Raw genomic sequence first — 19,312 nt, 5'->3', positions numbered from 1 at the left:
CCTAGTCGACCCAATCTCTCCTCATACGACAGTCCTGCCATCCCAGGAATCAGCCTGGTGAACCTTCGCTGCATTCCCTCTATGGCAAGTATATCCTTTCTTAGGTAAGGAGACCAAAGCTACACTCAACACTCCAGGTGTGGTCTCACCAAGGCCCTGTATAACTGTAGCAAGACATCCTTGCTCCTGTACTCACATCCTCTTGAAATGAAGGCCAACATACCATTTGCCTTCCTAACTGCTTGCTGCACCTGCATGTTTGCTTTCAGTGACTGGTGTACAAGGATGCCCAGGTCCCTTTGTACATCAACATTTCCCAATCTATCACTATTTAAATAATACCCTGCCTTTCTGTTTTTCCTTCCGAGGTGGATAACTTCACATTTATCCACATTATACTGCATCTGCCATGTATTTGCCCACTCACTCAATTTGTCTAAATCGCCTTGAAGCCTCTTTGCATCCTCCTCACAACTCACAATCCCACCTAGTTTTGTGTCGTCAGCAAACTTGGAAATATTACATTTGGTTCCCTCATCCAAATCATTGATATATATTGCGAATAGTTGGGGCCCAAGCACTGATCCCTACAGTACCCCACGAGACACTGCTTGCCACCCCGAAAAAGACCCATTTATTCTTACTGTCCGTTTCCTGTTACTTGGTCTGTTAACCAATTTTCAATCCATGCCAGTATATCACCCCCAATCCCATGTGCTTTAATTTTGCACACTAACCTCTTGGGCTTCATTTTAACACCTGCTATCGGGTGCGTTCCTGGCGGGGGGGCTCCGAAAATCGGGGAATCCCGGAGCGGGTCCGGAGCCCAGCTCCAACCCGCTCACTTCTGGGTTCCCCACAGACGTGCCGACGTGCGCGCACAGCCCCCGCATGTGGGAATCCCGCAGGCAATTAAAGCCAGCGGGATGCCACTTGAAAGTATTTACTTAGGTATTTCAGGTCATTAACAGACCTGATTAAGGGAATATGTGAGGAGGGGTGGGATTTTATAGACAACTGGGACTGTTTCCCATACTGGGGGAAACGCCCCCAGTTGAAATGGACGTGTTGCAGCTGTCAGCCTGTGGCAGCTGCAAAGGTCCATTTGACAGGTGGAGGGGAGACCCTCGCTCATTGCAGGAGGCCACTCTGTCACTTGGGACAAAGTTTGGCCTCCACCACCCTCCTCCTAACAATCAAATTCACCAACTTGCACACTTACCCCGGGGTCCAGAGACATGTACCTACCTTGCGGATCCCCTCAGATGTACATCTTCCGGATGGGGGCTGCCGTAGCTGCAGTTATGACCTCCTCGGAGAGCGAACAGCATCACCAGCCTCACCAGCCTCGCCGGCCACGCCGGCCACCTCTGACACGTGGAGCTCCACAACAGAGTGCTGTGACATATCCACCTGCACAGCAGGAGGGAGGGCAACCGCAGAGAGAGATGCAGCGCAGAGGGCACTACCCTCGCCACAGACCGAGGCTCAGCTTCCTGGACCTCTCTGAGCAGCAGTGCACACGGAGGCTCAGAGTCACTCGACATGTAGTTGTGGACATCTGCAGCCTCCTTCATGCTGAGCTGCTACCGGTTGGCCCGAGCACCATCTTCTTACCTGTCGCTGTCAAAGTCACCACTACCCTCAACAACTTCTCCTCCGCATCCTTCCAGGGTGCCACCGGGGACATCGCCGACGTCTCTCAGTTGTCTGCACAAAAGAGCCCTGCAAATACACCTACACCCACTCTGCAGTGACACAATGGGTGGCATCAGGTGTTGGTCTTCATTGTGATCCTCAGGAAAGGTCATTATTGCACAAACCAGACAAGATTCGCAAAGGCGTGGCAGTAGTGGTGCCAATATAATATGTAATGTGAGTTGGTCAGAAATTAAATATAAGTGAAAACCATGACAAACCCTCAAACACCCTTGTGCATCCCCTTCATGCTCACGACACATTTGCCTTACGCTGCCTACTGCATATATGTGATGCATGCCCTGTGGCTGCAGCACAGGTTGTGGCAGGTTGAGTGATGCTGACTGTGAAAGAGATGCACGAGAGGGTGAGTATGAGATAGAGCCGTGAGATTGTCTGAGGATTGGGTTGAGTGGTAGTGGCGGGATGAGTACTGGCGAGGTGAGTAAGTGCAGGTAAGATGAGGATGAGGTTTGAGTGGGTATGAGGGGTGATGTGACAGAGTAGTGTTGGCAGTGCAGAAGGAGGTGTGGGGTGGGGGCGGTGATGTGGCAGACGGTGTAGGGGAATGAGTAAGTGCACTCACTTAGGCTGACCTAGTTAGGTCATTGCAGCGCCTCCTGCACTGTATGCAGGTGGGCGATATGTTGGTGGTGCTGGTGACCTCCTCTGCCACCTTGAGCCAGGCCTTCCTGGTGGCAGAGGCAGGCCACTTCCTCCCGCCCGCCAGGGAAAAGATCTCTGTCCTTTCCCTCCTCCTCACCCCATCTAATGATACCTGGAGTGAAGCATCATTAAACTGGGAGCAGCCTTCCCCCTGGGCTGCTCAATGCTGTAATTTTTGCTCTTTGTTGCAGCATCTGTCAGTGGAGGACTGCCCCTTTAAATAGAGCTCCTCCAGCTGACAGACCTTACTGCGCATGCGCAGCCCGCCCGACGCGCAGATCAGCAGTGGGGAACCCGGAACAACAGGTAAGTGGATCCAATCAGCCTGCGATCGCACGGGGGGCAGACTGATTTCGCCGGCCCCCCCCCCCCCCCCGCCGCGAACCCGCAGCCCTGCTAACATCGAGCCCCTTATGTGGGACTTTATCAAACGCCTTCTTAAAACCCCAAATAAACCACATCCACTGGTTCTCCCTTATCTATTCTACCAGCTACATCCTCAAAAAACTCCAGTCGGCTTGTCAAATACGATTTCCCTTTCATAAATCCATGTTGACTTTTTCTAATCCCATTGATATTTTCTAAGTGTCTTATTATCACATCCTTTATAATAGACTCTCGCATTTTCCCTGCTATTGATGTTAGGCTAACCCGGTCTTTAGTTCCCTGTTTTCTGTCTCCCTCCTTTTTTAAATAGTGGGGTTACATTTGCCACCCTCCAATCTGCAGGAACTGTTCCATAATCTATAGAATTTTGGAGGATGACAAACAATGCATCCACTATTAATTTCTCCAGCACTATTTTTTTACTAATACTAATTTCCTTTAATTCCTCATTCTCACTAGACTGTTGGTTCCCTTGCATTTCTGGGAAGTTATTTGTGTCCTCCTCTGTGAAGACAGAACCCAAGTATTTGTTTCATTGCTCTGCCATTTCCTTGTTCCCATTATAAATTCTCCCGTTTCTGGCTGTAAGGGACCTGCATTTGTATTCACTAATCCTTTTCTTTTTACATGATTGTAGAAGCTTTTATACTCTGCATTTATGTTCCTTGCAAGTTTACTCTCATACTCTTTTTTTCCCCTCTCAGTCAATCTCTTGGTCCTTTTTTGCTGAATTCTAAACTGCTCCCAATCCTCAGGCTTGCTACTTTTTCTGGCAACTTTATATGACTCCTCTTTGGATCTGATACTATCCTTAATTTCTTTTGTTAGCCATAGTTGGGCCGCTTTTCCTTTTGTATTTTTGTGCCAGAAAGGAATGTATAATTGTTGCAATTCATGCATTTGTTCTTTTAATGTTAGCCATTGCCTATTCACCATCATGCCTTTGCAGAGACCGTGCTGGCAGTGATGGGAAGGGGCAGAGTGGAGGACTCGCTGAGCAGGATTTCGTCATACCAAAGCCTTGTCTCTTCTGACAATCCTCATCTAACACACTCTGCATGATAAGCTACAGACAAGATGCATGATCACTTGATTTCACTCTTGCAAACAACAGCTCAGATTCTGACACCACTTAGAGGTTAGGTTAGAAGCAGGATCTGCACTTTGTGACTCACAGAGTACAAGTGCATAGGAACTAGGGCAGAGGGATGGGACGCCACAGGCACCAGCTTGCCCGAGAGCGAGGTCACACACTAGCTCTGATGCAGAGGACTCAGATGCTGAGTTCGATGGGCTAAGCTATCAAACTTGGCTAATGAGCATATACCAGGAAATACTTGGTGCATTGCCAACCTGCCAGACAGCTTGTGCACAAAGTCACGGAGCATGGCGGGGTCCAGCACCAACTTGGGCATGGCTTTGCAGAGAACATGGAGCCCTTTCTTTCCAACGTGGAACGAGCAGTCAGCTCCATCAGAAACACAGTGGAACCCACCATGATGGAACGTTTCATGACAAATCTGACAGATTTCATCCAATCATGAACTGCTGCCATGAAAACTAAGACTGCTGCCATCTTTGCTTTGACGGCCACTGTTCAAAGGGGTTTCCAGGGCTTTCACATCACTCTAGTATTCTATTCTCCAGCAGAGCACTAGGAGTACTGAAGCAGTGCCCCAGGAGAGTGGCCTTGGCTCCATGGAAGAGGAACCTGCTAACCTTTCTCAGGATGACAGTATTCCTGCTCTCCTGCCTGCCACTCCATCAGGGCCCTTGCTGGTGCCATTCAGCCAGCCAGCCAGCCCAAACTGCTGCTCAGGTCGAGATGGTGCTGTCTACAGCCAGGCCCTCTAGGCCCAGTGCTGCTCCAGGTCGTCCGCCAAGGTTATCTGGAGTGTCCTCAATGGAAGCTCAGCAGCCTTCCACCTCCCAAAATTTATTCATTGGTAAAAAACTTGGTAGGAGCACTTGGATAGACAAAGGAACACCCAAGACAGACACTAAGGGAATGCACAAGGATGAATAGTAATTTGGATTTGGTGTTGGTATTTATCTTTGTCGTGAAGTAAGAGCGAGACAATGAGTGTGAAATAAAAGAAGACAATGTGATGGTGGTTGCAAGAAGAGAGTTAACGATTGTGGGACTGTTGGTGAATGGGGAATGGGAGATCTGACGTCATTGAATAGCTCCTCAATGAGCTCGTCTCTGAGAGCTGGGGCAGATAGTGGCTGTCTTGGTCGCCTCCTCTTCTCCTCTTCCTCCTCCTCTCCTTCTCCTCCTCTTCCTCCTCCTGCTCTTTCTCCACCTCCTCCTGAATTTTTTGGTTTGCTGGTGTTGTTAAGGGCTGGTCTCTCGTGATGGTGACGTTGTGAAGCCTGCATCATATGACATAAATCTGGATATTCACTCAAAATCCTGGAACTCCCTTCCTAACAGCACTGTGGGAGAACCATCACCACACGGACTGCAGCGGTTCAAGAAGGCGGCTCACCACCACCTTCTCAAGGGCAATTAGGGATGGGCAATAAATGCCGGCCTTGCCAGCGACGCCCACATCCCGTGAACGAATAAAAAAAAATTTTAAAAAATTGTAAAGCTCCTCTGAATGGTCCAGGTAGCAGAAGCGTTGCTGGAACACACCAATTATTTGCTCTTTGATGTTCCTTGTGGCAGCATGGCGCTCATTGTAGGCCCGCTGTGCTGCTGTGCAGCTGTGCACGTTTCCTAACTGGGGTCATGAGACATATCCGAAGAGGATATCCCTTGTCACCCAGTAACTAGCCTGTAACTCGGAGGCCTGGTTGGAATAAAGTCAGCATAGAGGACTGGCGCAGAATGAAAGAGTTGTGACTGCTTCTGGGAGAGTGGGCACAGACCTGTGGTTGCAAACCAGATGTACGTTGAGGGAGTAGAATCTCTTTTGATTAATAGGGTGCTGATAGAGAGCACGCAAGGCAATGTGCATTCAGTCAATGGCACCTTGCACCATGGGGAAGCCTGCCATGCAGGCAAAACCTCATGCCCTCTCTGTCAATGGGGAAAGAGATGCAAGTATTTTTCATGATGTAGAGAGCCTCTTTGATACATCGATTGCTGATGTCACCTGTTGCAGCCTGAAAGGAGCCCGTGGCATAAAGGTAGAGGGTGACGGTGACCTTGACAGCTACAGGCAGTGCTGTCCAAACACTGGTTTGTGGCAGTAGTTGTGACTGCAGCAGTTGACATAGCTCGGTAACAACTTTCTTAGTAAAGCGAAGGCACTTCATACACTGCTCCTCAATAAAGTTGGGGAAGGAGAAGTGCTCCCTGAAGACCCTTCGTGGATATGATCTGCTGTTGAATGCCCCCCTCCACCTCCTCCCCCCAGTCTGACAGCTTGTGCTGCTCTGTGGTATCTTCCTTGATGCTCACAATCATGCTCGATTCCAAAATGCAGCCCTACCAGATCATCCATGTTTGCAGTCAGACAATTTGTGGAGCCAACAACAACGGCAGGGCAAAAGTAGCAAACCTCGCTCTGTGCAGACAAAGTGAACTCTGAAGAGTGGTAGAACACAGCAAAAAACAACCAGAAATCAAAAAGTAGCCAGCAATAGTAAACCAGCATCTAACCTGTGGATACTGTGGATCCCTTTAAATAGTGCTGGTGAGAGGGTCTTCATGCCTGTTAGCATAACGTTGTGCTGAGCAAGGTCAGCATATTTTTTGCCTGCTTTAAAACCTGCCGGCATGCGCTCCTGATGAGAGCACCACCTCCTGTACCAAAATGGCATGCTGCACAGGTCCGCTTGGAAGTATGTGTCAGTGTGGGAGCATTTAGGGAACAGCGAGCATAGTATCATAAGATGTAGAATAGCAATGGAAAAGGACTCTGACCACTCTAAAGTAAAAATACTCAATTGGAGAAGGGCCATTTTCTGTGGGATGAGAACAGATCTGGCCTGAGTAAATTGAAATCAAAGATTGGTAGGCAGAACTGTAATTGAACAGTGGGCAGCCTTTAAAAAGGAGATGATTCGAGTACAGACAAGGTACATTCTAACGAGGGAGAAAGGTAGAGCAACTAAAGCCAGAGCTCCCTGGATGACAAAGGAGATAGAGAGTAAGATGAAGTGGAAAAAAGCAGCGTATGACAGACGTCAAGTTGATAACACAAGTGAGAATCAGGCTGAATATAGAAAGTTCAGAGGGGAAGTGAAAAAGGATATAAGAGGGGCAAGGAGAGAGTATGAGAATAGACTGGCGACCAACATAAAAGGGAATCCAGAAGTCTTCTACAAACATGTTAACAGTAAACGGGTAGTAAGAGGAGGGGTGGGGCCGATTAGGGACCATAAAGAAGATCGACTCATGGAGGCAGTGGGCACGGCTGAGGTACTAAATGAGTACTTTGCGTCGGTCTTTACCAAGGAAGAAGATGCTGCCAGAGTCTCGGTAAAAGAAGATATAGTTAAGATACTGGATGAGCTAAAAATTGAGAAGGAAGAAGTACGAGAAAGGCTGGCTGTACTTAAAATAGATAAGTCACCCAGTCCGGATGGGATGCATCCTCGAATGCTGAGGTAAGTAACAGGGAAGTTGCGGAGGTACTGGCCATAATCGTCCAGACATCCTTAGATACGGGAATGGAGAATTGAAAATGTTACACCCTTGTTCAAAAAAGGGTGTAAAGATAAACCCAGCAACTACAGGCCAGTCAGTTTAACCTCGGTAGCGGGGAAACTTTTGGAAACGATAATCTGGGACAGAATTAGCAGTCACTTGGACAAGTGTGGATTGATTAGGGAAAGCCAGCACGGATTTGTTAAAGGCAAATTGTGTTTAACCAACTTGATGGAGTTTTTTGACGAAGTAACAGAGAGACTAGATGAGGCAATGCAGTTGATGTGGTGTATATGGATTTTCAAAAAGCGTTTGATAAAGTGCCACATGGTCATAGAGTCATAGAGTCATAGAGTTATACAGCACGGATAGAGGCCCTTCGGCCCATCGTGTCCGCGCCGGCCATCAAGCCCAGTCTAATCTAATCCCATATTCCAGCATTTGGTCCGTAGCCTTGTATGCTATGGCATTTCAAGTGCTCATCCAAATGCTTCTTGAATGTTGTGAGGGTTCCTGCCTCCACAACCCTCTCAGGCAGTGAGTTCCAGACTCCAACCACCCTCTGGGTGAAAAAGTTCTTTCTCAAATCCCCTCTAAACCTCCCGCCTTTTACCTTGAATCTATGCCCCCTTGTTATAGAACCCTCAACGAAGGGAAAAAGCTCCTTAGTATCCATCCTATCTATGCCCCTCATAATTTTGTACACCTCAATCATGTCCCCCCTCAGCCTCCTCTGCTCCAAGGAAAACAAACCCAATCTTCCCAGTCTCTCTTCATAGCTGAAGCGCTCCAGCCCTGGTAACATCCTGGTGAATCGCCTCTGCACCCTCTCCAAAGCGATCACATCCTTCCTGTAGTGCGGCGACCAGAACTGCACACAGTACTCCAGCTGTGGCCTAACCAGTGTTTTATACAGCTCCATCATAACCTCCTTGCTCTTATATTCTATGCCTCGGCTAATAAAGGCAAGTATCCCATATGCCTTCTTTACCACCTTATCTACCTGTTCCGCCGCCTTCAGGGATCTGTGAACTTGCACACCAAGATCCCTCTGACGCTCTGTCTTGCCTAGGGTCTTCCCATTCATTGTGTATTCCCTTGCCTTGTTAGTCCCTCCAAAGTGCATCACCTCGCACTTTTCCGGGTTAAATTCCATTTGCCACTGTTCCGCCCATCTGACCAACCCATCTATATTGTCCTGCAGACTGAGGCTATCCTCCTCGCTATTTACCACCCTACCAATTTTTGTATCATCAGCGAACTTACTGATCATACCTTTTACATTCATATCCAAGTCGTTAATGTGGTAGGCTTGCTAATAAGATTGCGGCCCATGAAATAAAGGGGGCAATAGCAACATGGATACAGAATTGGCTAAGTGACAGGAGTTAGAGAGTAGTGGTGAACGGTTGTTTTTCGGACTGGAGGGAGGTGTGCAGTGGTGTTCCCCAGGGGTCGGTGCTGGGACCACTGCTTTTCTTGATATATATTAATGACTTGGACTTGGGAGTACAGGGCACAATTTCAAAATTTGCAGATGACACAAAACTTCGAAGGGTGGTGAACAGTGAGGTGGATAGTGGTAGACTTCAAGAGGATATAGACACTCTAGTGGCATGGGCGGACACGTGGCAGATGAAGTTTAAAGCGGAAAAATGCGAGGTGATGCATTTCGGTAGGAAAAATGAGGAGAGGCAATATAAACTAGAGTCCACAATTCTAAAAGGGGTAGAGGAACTGAGGGATCTGGGGGTATATGTGCACAAATCGTTGAAGGTGGCAGGGCAAGTTGAGAAAGCGGTTTAAAAAAACATACGGGGTCCTGGGCTTTTTAAATAGAGGCATAGAGTACAAAAGCAAGGAAGTCATGATGAACCTTTATAAAACACTGGTTCGGCCACAACTGAAGTATTGTGTCCAGTTCGGGGCACCGCACTTTAGGAAGGATGTGAAGGCCTTTGAGAGTGTGCAGAGGAGATTTACTAGAATGATTCCAGGAATGAGGGACTTAAATTACGTGGATAGACTGGAGAAGCTGGGGTTGTTCTCCTTGGAACAGAGACGGTTGCGAGGAGATTTGATGGAGGTATTTAAAATCATGAAGGTTCCAGACAGAGTGGGTAGAGAGAAACTGTTCCCATTGGCGGAAGGGTCAAGAACCAGAGGGCATAGATTTAAGGTGATTGGCAATAGAACCAAAGGTGATATGAGGAACAACTTTTTTACACAGCGAGTGATTAGGATCTGGAATGCACTGCCCGAGGGGGTGGAGGAGGCAGATTGAATTATGGCCTTCAAAAGGGAACTGGATAAGTACTTGAAACGAAAACATTTGCAGAGCTACAGGGATAGGGCAGGGCAGTGGGACCAACTGGATTGCTCTTGCATAGAGCAGGCGTGGACATGTTGGGCCAAATGGCCTCCTTCCATGCTGTAACCTTCTATGATTCTATGTGTGCGCTTCATGTCCGCCATTTTGGGGCCTAAGATGGCTGTGTAGCACCTGAACAATGGGTGCCACAAGGTTCAATTTCTACTACCCCTGAAATTCCATGCAACTACCGCTGGCCTCCTGTCATAACTGCAATGGGAAACAAGCATAATCCCAAGAAAAACAGCATAACTAGCAGTTTTCAGCCACAGGCACTAGAGTTTGACACTAGAGTTAGGATGAGAAACTGTGAAAACTTGGATGGGGTGAGGAGGAGGGGGAGGACAGAGATCTTCCCCCCGGCGGGCGGGAGGAAGCGGCCTGCCTCTGCCACCAAGAAGGCCTGGCTCAAGGTGGCAGAGGAGGTCACCTGTACCACCAACATATCGCCCACCTGCATACAGTGCAGGAGGCGCTGCAATGACCTAACTAGGTCAGCCAAAGTGAGTACACTTACTCATTCCCCTACACTCCGGCTGCCACATCACCGCCCCCACCCCACACCTCCTTCTGCACTGCCAACACTACTCTGTCATATCACCCCTCACACCCACTCAAACCTCATCCTCATCTTACCGGCACTTACTCACCTCGCCAGTACTCATCCCGCCACTACCACTCAACCCAATCCTCAGACAATCTCATGGCTCTATCTCATACTCACCCTCTCATGCATCTCTTTCACGGTCAGCCTCACTCAACCTGCCACTACCTGTGCTGCAGCCACAGGGCTGGTCAGTTGCCACTTTTCTGCCCATCTGACCAGCCCATTGATATCTTCCTGCAGTCTACAGCTTTCTTCCTCACTATCATCCGTACAGCCAATTTTTGTATCATCTGCAAACTCCTTAGCCATGCCCCCTACATTTAAGTCTAAATCATTGGTATATACCACAAAAAGCAAGGGACACAGTACTGAGCCCTGTGGAACCCCACTGGAAACAGCCTTCCGGTCACAAAAACACCTGTCGACCATTACCCTTCAATTCCTGCCATTGAGCCAATTTTAGATCCAACTTGCCACTTTCCCTTGGATCCCATGGGTTTCTACTTTTCTGACCAGTCAGTCATGTGGGACCTTGTCAAAAGCCTTGCTAAAATCCATGTAGACTACATCAAATGCACGAGCCTCATCGACCCTCCTTGTTACCTCCTCAAAAAATTCAATCAAGTTAGTCAGACACGACCTTCCCTTATCAAATCCATGCTGACTGTCCTTGATTAATCCGTGCCTTTCTAAATGACGACTAATACTGTCCCTCAGAATTTTTTCCAATAATTTGCTCACTACTGAGGTTAGAATGACTGGCCTGTAATTACTCGGTCTATCCCTTTCTTCCTTTTTAAACAATGGTACAACGTTAGCAGTCCTCCAGTCCTCCTGCACCACATCTAAAGCCAGAGGGGATTGGAAAATGATAGTCAGAACCTCCACTATTTCCTCCCTTGCTTCTCTTAACAGCCTGGGATACATTTCATCCGGGCCTGGTATTTTATCTACTTTCAAAGATGCTAAACCCCTTAATACTTCCTTTCTCACTATGTTTATTCCATCCAATATTTCACACTCCTCCTGAACTACAATGTCTGCATCGTCCCCCTCTTTTGTGAACAGACGCAAAGTATTCATTAAGAACCATAGTCATGTCTTCCGCCTCCACACACAGTTTACCCTTTTGGTCTCTAATAGGCTCTACTCTTTCCTTAGTTATCGTCTTGCTCTTTATGTATTTATAAAACATCTTTCGGTTTTCCTTGATTTTACCTGCTAATATTTTTTCATGTCCTCTCTTTGCTTTCCTAATTTCCTTTTTAATTTCACCCCTGCACTTTCTGTACTCCTCTAGGCTTTCTGCAGTATTGAGCAATGAAAATTTTTGACCACACAGTGGCCCTAATTTCGTGGGGCCCTGCTAGTGCCGTGGCTCCTTGCAGGTAGTAGGAATGGGTCTAAAAACATGCTCAACTTCACACAACCGATTTTATAGGCGCCCAATTTTTTGATATATGACTTGGGGCAAATAATGAGGCTGCCATAATGGCTAGGAGACTTCATTTTAGAATTCAAATCATCCCTTGCAGAATTTCATTTCTTTGGCCAAGGCTGTCCTTTGGCTGGCAGGTGACAAAGGTTTGTCGTCGGTTGTGGTCTTTCTCCAGCACAGCCTCATGCTGCCCAGGATCACATTTCCTGTCTTTCTCTGAGCCCATTATATTCAGTCCTTTTCTGATCATAGAATCATAGAAAGGTTAGAGCATGGAAGGAGGCCACTCGGCCCATCGAGTCTGCGCCGGCTCTGTGCAAGAGCAATCCAGCTAGTCCCACTCTCCCGACCTATCCCCACAGCCCTGCAAATTTTTAATTTTCAAGTACTTATCCAATTCCCTTTTGCCTCCACCACCCCTTCAGGCAGTGCATTCCAGATCCTAACCACTCGCTGTGTGAAAAAGTTTTTCCTCATGTCACCTTTGGTTCTTTTGCCAATCTCCTTAAATCTATGCCCTCTGGTTCTTGACCCTTCCGCCAATGGGAACAGTTTCTCTCTAACCACTCTGTCTGGACCCTTCATGATTTTAAATACCTCTATCAAATCTCCTCTCAACCTTCTCTGTTCCAAGGAGAACAACCCCAGCTTCTCCAGTCTATCCACATAACTAAAGTCCCTCATACCTGGAATCATTCTAATAAATCTCTTCTGCACCCTAAAGTGCGGTGCCCAGAACTGGACACAATATTCCACTTGTGACCGAACCTTTTATAAAAGTTCATTATGACTTTTTTTTCATGGGATGTGGGCGTCGCTGGCAACGCCAGCATTTATTGACCATCCCTAATCGCCCTTGAGAAGGTGGTGGTGAGCCGCCTTCTTGAACCGCTGCAGTCCGTGTGGTGAAGGTTCTCCCACAGTGCTGTTAGGTGACTTCCTTACTTTTGTACTCTATGCCTCTATTTATAAATGATGTGGAGATGCCGGTGATGGACTGGGGTTAACAATTGTAAACAATTTTACAACACCAAGTTATAGTCCAACGATTTTATTTTTAATCCCACAAGCTTTCGGGGGCTTTCCCCTTCCTCAGGCGGTGTGCAAATGACAATTTTGAATCCTTCGCATTTTAAGATCACATAACAATGCCTGGTGATTACTGCCCGTTGCCAAGGCAATCACAGTGAGCAGACAGAAAGGTGTCATCTAAAAGGCCACTGAATATACAACCCCCCAAAAAAAAAGAGAGAGAGAGAGAGAGAAGGAAGACAGTCAATGACCCGTTATATTAAAAACAGATAACATTTGTTCGCTGGTGGGGTTACGTGTAGTGTGACATGAACCCAAGATCCCGGTTGAGGCCGTCCTCATGGGTGCGGAACTTGGCTATTAATTTCTGCTCGACGATTTTGCGTTGTCGTGTGTCTCGAAGGCCGCCTTGGAGTATGCTTACCCGAAGGTCGGTGGCTGAATGTCCATGACTGCTGAAGTGTTCCCCGACAGGGAGAGAACCCTCCTGTTTGGCGATTGTTGCGCAGTGTCCGTTCATCCGTTGTCGCAGCGTCTGCATGGTCTCGCCAATGTACCATGCTCTGGGGCATCCTTTCCTGCAACGTATGAGGTAGACAACGTTGGCCGAGTCACAGGAGTATGAACCGTGCACCTGGTGGGTGGTGTCCTCTCGTGTGATGGTGGTATCTGTGTCGATGATCTGGCATGTCTTGCAGAGGTTACCGTGGCAGGGTTGTGTGGTGTCGTGGATGCTGTTCTCCTGAAGGCTGGGTAATTTGCTGCGAACGATGGTTTGTTTGAGGTTGGGTGGCTGTTTAAAGGCGAGTAGTGGAGGTGTGGGGATGGCCATAGTGAGGTGTTCGTCATCATTGATGACATGTTGAAGGCTGCGGAGAACATGGCGTAGTTTCTCCGCTCCGGGGAAGTACTGGACGACGAAGGGTACTCTGTTGGTTGCGTCCCGTGTTAGTCTTCTGAGGAGGTCTATGCGATTTTTCGCTGTGGCCCGTCGGAACTGTCGATCGATGAGTCGAGCATCATATCCCGTTCTTACGAGGGCGTCTTTCAGCGTCTGTAGGTGTCCATCGCGTTCCTCCTCGTCTGAGCAGACCCTGTGTATTCGCAGGGCCTGTCCATAGGGGATGGCCTCTTTGACGTGGTTAGGGTGGAAGCTGGAAAAGTGGAGCATTGTGAGATTGTCCGTGGGCTTGCGGTAGAGTGAGGTGCTGAGGTGCCCGTCTTTGATGGAGATTCGTGTGTCCAAGAAAGAAACTGATTCTGAGGAGTAGTCCATGGTGAGCTTGATGGTGGGATGGAACTTGTTGATGTTATCGTGTAGTCTCTTCAGTGATTCCTCACCGTGGGTCCATAGAAAGAAAATGTCGTCGATGTATCTGGTGTATAGTGTTGGTTGGAGGTCCTGTGCAGTGAAGAAGTCCTGCTCGAACTTGTTCATGAAAATGTTGGCGTATTGGGGTGCGAATTTGGTCCCCATGGCTGTTCCGTGTGTTTGGGTAAAGAACTGGTTATCGAAGGTGAAGACATTGTGATCCAGGATGCAGCGGATGAGTTGTAGGATGGCGTCTGGAGATTGGCTGTTGTTGGTGTTGAGTATTGATGCTGTCGCAGCGATGCCGTCATCGTGGGGGATACTGGTGTATAGTGCCGAGACGTCCAGCGTGGTGAGAAGTGTTCCTGGTTCAACAGGTCCGTGGGTACTGAGTTTTTGTAGAAAGTCTGTAGTGTCGCGACAGAAGCTGGGGGTTCCCTGCACGATGGGTTTCAGGATGCCCTCGATGTATCCAGAGAGGTTCTCACACAGGGCTCCATTGCCTGATACGATAGGACGTCCGGGTGTGTTGGCTTTGTGTATCTTTGGGAGGCAGTAGAAGTCTCCCACGCGGGGAGTACGTGGGATGAGAGTGCGTAGGATGTTTTGAAGGTCTGGATCGAAGGTCTTGATCAGTTTGTTGAGCTGATGGGTGTGTTCTTTGGTCGGGTCTGCGGGTAACCGTCTGTAGTGTTCCTGGTTGTCCAGTTGTCGGTATGCTTCTTTGCAATAGTCCGTTCTGATCTGTATGACGATGGCTCCTCCTTTGTCCGCTGGTTTGATGACGATGTTGCGGTTGGTCTTGAGAGCTTTGATGGCGTTGCGTTGTGCTCGGGTGACATTCTGGACTGTCTTCCGAGTGCGGCTGATGAATCTGGCATAGACGCATTTCCTGACAGCTTGAGCATACATGTCAAGCTGAGGGCAGCGACCCTCTGGAGGAGTCCAGTGAGACTCTTTCCTCTTCGGTTGCTGTATCGCGGATCCCTCTGTCTGCTGTTCCGGATCGTTGATTGTCTCATTGGGTTCGCTGCTGAAATTTTGTGGTTTGTGGTAGAATTCCCGGAGTCTCATTCTCCTGATGAATTCCTCTGTGTCTGCCGCGAGACTAATGGGGTCCATTTTGGTAGTGGGACAGAAATTGAGCCCTCGGCTGAGAACTTCGATTTCGTCTGGTTGAAGGGTGTGGTCGGACAAATTGACGATAGACTTCCCTGTGGTTGCAACCGTGGTACCAGGGGAAGCTTGGTCGATGCTGGTGGTGATGCCGAGTTTCTCAAGCTTCCTGCTCTTGGTTTTCATGTAGGCAGCGTAGTTCCGTTGCCTCGTCTGTCTGGCGGTATCTCGTCGCTGGTCTGCTGTGTCCTGAGTACAGGTTGAGAGTATGGACTCTATCTTAGTTTCGAGGTTGTGGCGTCTGCTGTAGAGTTGGTGTATGAGATGGTTGCGGAGTGTGCGAGAGGTACGGCGGCAGAGTCTCTCAGCATAATCCGAGTTGTATGTGGACTTGAGTTGGTTTGTGATCTGTAGTCCTTTCGGCATCTTGTCTGCTTTCTTGCAGCTCTGTAAAAACTTGATGTCTGTGTCTAAATGCGTGATCTTCTTGGATATCCTTTCCACTGTGAGCCGGCAGTTTGTGGTGTCGATGGTAGTCATGATGTGGAGATGCCGGTGATGGACTGGGGTTAACAATTGTAAACAATTTTACAACACCAAGTTATAGTCCAACGATTTTATTTTTAATCCCACAAGCTTTCGGGGGCTTTCCCCTTCCTCAGGCGGTGTGCAAATGACAATTTTGAATCCTTCGCATTTTAAGATCACATAACAATGCCTGGTGATTACTGCCCGTTGCCAAGGCAATCACAGTGAGCAGACAGAAAGGTGTCATCTATTTATAAAGCCCAGGATCCCGAATGCTTTTTTAACCGCTTTCTCAACCTGCCCTGTCACCTTTGTGCACATATCTCTCTATTCCTGTGTCACTTTTGGAATTGTGCGCTCTAGTTTATATTGCCTCTCCTCGTTCTTTCTACTGAAATATATCGCTTCGCAGTTTTCTGCATTAAATTTCATCTACCACATGTCCGCCCATGCCGCCAGCTCGTCTATATCCTCTTGACGTCTATCACTATCCTCGTTACTGTTCACTACCCTTCCAAGTTTCGTGTCATCTGCAAATTTTCAAATTGTGCCCTGTACACCCAAGTCCAAGTCATTAATATATATCAAGAAAGCAGTGGTCCCAGCTCCGACCTCTGGGGAACACCAATGTACACCTCCCTCCAATCCAAAAAACAACCATTCACCACTACTCCCTGTTTCCTGTCACTTAGGCAATTCTGTATCCATGTTGCTACTGCTCCCTTTATTCCATGGGCCGCAATCTTGATGACAAGCCTACCATGCAGACTTTATCAAACGCCTTTTGAAAGTCCATATACATGAACTGCGTTGCCCTCATCTACCCTCTCTGTAATCTCATCAAAAAACTCTATCAGATTAATTAAACACGATCTGCCTTTAACAAATCCGTGCTCGCTTTCCCTAATCAATCCACACTCATCCAAGTGACTGTTAATCCTGTCCCAGATTATCGTTTCTAAAAGTTTCCCCACCACCGAGGTTAAACTGACTGGCCTGTAGTTGCTGGGTTTATCCTTACGCCCTTTTTTGAACAAGGGTGTAACATTTGCAATTCTCCAGTCCTCTGGCACCACCCCTCGTATCTAAGGATGTTTGGAAGATTATGGCCAGTACCTCCGCAATTTCCACCCTTACTTCCCTCAGCAACCTCGGATGCATCCCATCCGGACCAAGTGACTTATCTACTTTAAGTACAGCCAGCCTTTCTAGTCCCTCTTCTTTATCAATTTTTAGCCCATTCAGTATCTCAACTATATCTTCCTTTACTAAGACTCTGGCAGCATCTTCTTCCTTGGTAAAGACAGATGCAAAGTACTCATTTAGTACCTCGGCCATGCCCTCTGCCTCCATGAGTAGATCTTTATGGTCCTAAATCGGTCCCACCGCCTCCTCTTACTACCCATTTACAATTTATATGCCTGTTGAAGACTTTTGGATTCCCTTTTATGTAGGCCACCAGTCTATTCTCATAGAAACATAGAAACATAGAAAATCGGAGCAAGAGTAGGCCATTCGGCCCTTCGGGCCTGCTCCACCATTCAAAATGATCATGGCTGATCGTCTAACTCAGTACCCTGTTCCTGCTTTTTCCCCATATCCCTTGATCCCTTTAGCATTAAGAAATATATCTATCTCCTTCTTGAATATGTTTAATGACTTGGCCTCCGGTGCCTACTGTGGTAGAGAATTCCACAGGTTCACCACCCTCTGAGTAATGAAATTTCTCCTCATCTCGGTTCTAAATGGCATACCCCGTATCCTGAGACTGTGACCCCTGGTTCTGGACTCCCCAGCCATCGGGAATATCCTCCCTGCGTCTAGTCTGTCTAGCCCTGTTAGAATTTTATATGTTTCGATGAGATCACCTCTCATTCTTCTAAACTCTAGTGAATATAGGCCTAGTCAACCCAATCTCTCCTCATACTTCAGTCCTGCCATCCCAGGAATCAGTCTGGTAAACCTTCGTTGCACTGCCTGCCAATCTTTGATTCCATTTTTCCCGGGCCAGATCTGTTCTCATCTCACCGAAGTTGGCCCTCCTCCAATTGAGCAAGGACATCCTTCCTCAGATAAGATGATCAAAACTGCACACAATACTCCAGATGTGGTCTCATCAAGACCCCGTACAACTGCAGTAAGACGTCCCTGCTCCTGTACTCAAATCCTCTTGCAATGAAGGCCAACATACCATTCACCTTCCTAACTGTTTGCTGCACCTGAATGCTCGCTTTCAGCGACTGGTGTACAAAGACACCCAGGTCTCGTTGCACCTCTCCTTTTCCCAATATTCTCATACTCTCTCTTTGCCCCTCTTATTTCCTTTTTCACTTCCCCTCTGAACTTTCTATATTCTGCCTGATTCTCACTTGCAGTATCAACCTGACATCTGTCATACGCCCCTTTTTTCTGCTTCATCTTATTCTCTATCTCCTTTGTCATCCAGGGAGCTCTGGTTTTGGTTGCCCTACCTTTCCCCCTCGTGGGAATGTACCTAGACTGTTCCCGAACTATCTCCTCTTTAAAGGCCGCTCACTGTTCAATTACAGTTTTGCCTGCCAATCTTTGATTCATTTTTCCCGGGCCAGATCTGTTCTCATCCCACCGAAATTGGCCCTCCTCCAATTGAGTATTTTTACTTTAGAGTTGTCAGAGCCCTTTTCCATAGCTATTCTAAACCTTATGATACGACGATCGCTGCTCCCTAAATGCTTCCCCACTGACACTTGCTCCACTTGACCCGCCTCATTCCTTAGAACCAAGTCCTTTCTCATTGGGCTGGAAACGTACTGGTCAAGAAAGTTCTCCTGAACCCATTTCAAAAATTCCTCCCCCTGGGATTATTATTATCCCGGTCTATATTAGGATAATTGAAGTCCCCCGTTATCATAACTCTGTAGCTTTTGCACCTCTCTGTAATTTCCCTGCAAATTTGTTCCTTTATATCCTTCCCAGTAGTGTAATGGCACCTCTATTGTTTCTTAACTCTAACCATATAGATTCTGTCCTTGACCCCTCCAGGACATCCTCTCTCTCCAGCACTGGAATATTCTCCCTAATCAATACTGCCACCCCGCTCCTTACTTCCCTTCCCTATCTTTCCTGAACACTTTGTATCCAGGAATATTTAGTACCCAATCCTGCCCTTTATTGAGCCAGGTCTCCGTTATCGCCATGACATCGTAGTCTTATGTGGCTATTTGTGCCTGCAGCTCACCAACCTTATTCACCACGTTTCGTGCGTTTACACACATGCACTGCAAACCAGTCTTAGACTTTCTTGTACTCTCTTAATCTGATCCCTCCTAATACCATACTATTTCTTGCTCTGGTGCTATCTGTCTCTCCCAATCCTTTGTGCCCCTTGTTTCTCCTTTCCAATGCTGCATCGTGCCCATCCCCCTGCCAAATTAGTTTAAACCTCCCCCCAAGCACCAGTGAACCTCCCCGCGAGGACATTGGTCCCAGCTCTGTTGAGGTGCAACCCGTCCAGCCTCTCCCAGAACTGGTCCCAATGCCCCAGGAATCTAAAGCCTTCCCTCCTGCACCATCTC

The 19,312-nt window shown here is 47.8% G+C and overlaps 1 protein-coding gene across 1 annotated transcript in view; it reads left to right on the top strand.

Moving 5' to 3' along the window:
• Window positions 1-19,312, top strand: part of LOC137322209 (dynein axonemal heavy chain 8-like) — a 1,675,662-nt gene that overhangs the window by 1,240,868 nt on the left and 415,482 nt on the right. The window lies entirely within an intron of this gene.

This window comes from Heptranchias perlo, chromosome 5 (genome assembly GCF_035084215.1).
Source record: "Heptranchias perlo isolate sHepPer1 chromosome 5, sHepPer1.hap1, whole genome shotgun sequence".
Classification (NCBI taxonomy): domain Eukaryota; kingdom Metazoa; phylum Chordata; class Chondrichthyes; order Hexanchiformes; family Hexanchidae; genus Heptranchias; species Heptranchias perlo.
This window is presented reverse-complemented; position numbering and strand designations above follow the sequence as displayed.